Genomic DNA, 3011 nt, shown 5'->3' with positions numbered 1-3011 from the left:
GTAATTAGTGTTTTCATCCATCGAATTACGTTTAAATTAACATAAATGTTGTGAATATTTTAAAACAAATGGTAAAAAGAAGTTCAATAATGTATTGTTATGTAATATAGAATGCTCTTTAAAAGTGCTAGTTAAAGACACATGTGATGCACGTGGCTTAAAACATTTATAATATGTATGACATAACTTCTATGATAAAATTTAAATTTTGATTGAAAATTTACTCTTCTTTAAGTTCAATTAGTAAATAATGGCCATCAAAGGAAGTAAAGAAGAAAGTATTTAAAACTATATATTTATTGTTAAGTAAAACTATATATAAAGATATATATATTATTTATTGTTCAATATATTTATTAAAAAATATATTATGTAATTTTTTATTTTTCAATAATTTTATTTTGGTTGAGAAATGAAACAATTTTGAAACATTGGTTCAGTGAAACAAAATGATAAAAACAACCAAAACAATCTAATTTGTATAACAACCGTGATTTGATAATGATTCTACTTTTTAAAATAAAGATTAAAATCGTGAAAATTAAATATATCTATTTTTTCTTTATTCAAATTAAAATATAAATAACAAAAATGTGGTAGAAAATTTTGAGACATAATTTTTAATGTAGAAATAAGATTTTTTTTAATAAACCTACTTGTAATTGAGTTTAAAATTTAAATATTTGAAATAAATAAAAGTAAAGAAAGAAAGAAAATTATAAAATAGATGGAACAATTGAAATGAAATTTGTAAAATAAAATTGATAAGAAAACTAGACAGAATAAGATAACTTATTATTTGATCTTATTGTGTCATGCATATTTATTTCACACCGTTCTTGAAATAGAGTTATTTCTAGAGGTAGAAAAAAGAGAAGAAAGAAAATGAATATATTTTATAAGATTGATTAGAAAAAAAGTGTGTATGAATTCATAGTTAAAATTAATAATCTCGAAAAAAAAATAGGTGGGGGAGGGGTCAAACAATTAAAATCAAGGATATAATAGATATTTATTTAAAAATGAAGGACAAAGTAGGAAGATAAAGATTCTCTCTTATAACCCCTTTTACATCCGTATATATATAAAATTAAAAAGAAAACAGTAGAAATTTCTTCGAATCCCCAACCCAACCCTACATATCTTATCAATCAAAAATAAATATTAAACCATAATATTAAAGTTGTTTTTCTACACGATTTCGTGGTTATTACATAATTTTTTTTAATTAACCATTATCTAGTATCGTGTTGACACATGTATTAAGGGTGTTCACATGATCCGAAAACTCGAACAATCCGAACTATCCAACCCAAACAATAAGGGTTGGGTTGGGTTGGATTGAATTTTTTTTTATTTTTGTTGGGTCGGGTTGGGTTGGGTCTACAGTTCAACAAAAAAAATTAAGTTGACTCAACCCAGTCCGAATTATATATATACTAACAAAAATATATATATAGTTCTTTTAGAATTAATGAATTTGTGAAATCCTTATGTATTTCTTTTAAAAATGTTTTTTTTATAAAGTTTATAATAGGTATTATAGATATTTGGTATGTAAGAATGGGGTTTTATGAGATTTTAATTATTAGATAAAATTGAGTTATATGAGATTTAAATTATTTGATAGGCGTTGTAAATAAAATTTAAGTATTTTAAATTAAGAAGAAAACAAATAATAACCCGACAGCCTAATCCAACCTAAATTTTGAGGGTTGGGTTGGGTTAGGTTGGAGAACATGTTTGGGTCATTTGAGTTGCTAACATGACCAATCCGAATTTTCTGGTTGGTCTAAATATACGCCACAACCCAACTCAACTCATAAACGCTCTTAATGTGTATAGTCTCTTTTGTATTTTAGATATTTTCATAATAAATGTGGTGAAGGAAAAATAAGAATTATTAAAAATATTATAAAAAAATTTAATTGCAAGAACTAGGAATTTTCAAAATCTTCAAGGGCAATAATATAGTATAGATTTAGAAAGCATCAACAAAATTTGGAATTATTATGTAAATGATCATATTGATAATGATTTGGATTGAATTAATCAAGCTACTTTTTGAATATAATCAAGTTTTTGTAGTATCCTCTACACTTGATAATAAAGTAAATATGAATTTATTGTACTTTTTTATTATTATTAGGTTGAGCTTTTCATTCAATCTTTCATATCTCTTAAATCAAGAGATTATATAATTGCATGATTATAATTTTATTTCTGGTTCGGAAGAAAAGTTTTTTTTCATCATATCCAAAGATACTACTAAGAGATATGATTTTTAAAAAATAAGAAAAATATTTTTTTCAAAAAAAAAAAAAAAAAGGATTATGGAGTGGATTGCTTTCATCCACAAAAAGCATCCTTTGTTCGTGGTCAAATTTCTTTCATCTATTTATGTATGTTTAATGTCGAGGACAATTATCTTTGTTCCCAAGAAATCCAAAAGAATAATACTTTTTTTTTCATATGGCAAAATCTACTATAAAATAAAATAAAAAGACTACTATAAATATTATAATATAGGTATAATGTAGATGCCTAAGTTTAGTGCCCTAAAAGATCAAATGACATTCTCCTACTACCCCATGTGTCTTTATATGTGTAGTCCATATGTCTTATGAGTACACGGTTGGAGTTAATGCCCTAAAGTCTCGTGTCTTGTAACTTATAAACAGTTTGTACGAACGCTTGTATTGTATAATATATGATATTTATTTCACATTTTGTTTTTTGCTCAATTACATGTTTTATTTGCTTTATCACAAACCAATAAACATAAAATCCCGGATTATCTGTATGTAACTTAAGCATATATGTGGTGACATACAAGTGGATCATGTCTAAAGTGATAACCAAAATGGTCCATAGTATATGGATATAAGAAGGAAACCTTATCCTGGTAACGCTACAGATACGGCCCACTTTGTGGAATGGTCACAAGTGTTGTGACTTGTCACAGATGGTCTGATCCTGATTATTCGTGTTTGGGACATGCGAGCGGGGGC

Source organism: Benincasa hispida, chromosome 5, assembly GCF_027475165.1.
Source record: "Benincasa hispida cultivar pf3 chromosome 5, pf3_genome.v1.1, whole genome shotgun sequence".
Classification (NCBI taxonomy): Eukaryota; Viridiplantae; Streptophyta; class Magnoliopsida; order Cucurbitales; family Cucurbitaceae; genus Benincasa; species Benincasa hispida.
The sequence above is the reverse complement of the archived record's forward strand: the minus strand, read 5'-3'. Positions refer to the sequence as shown.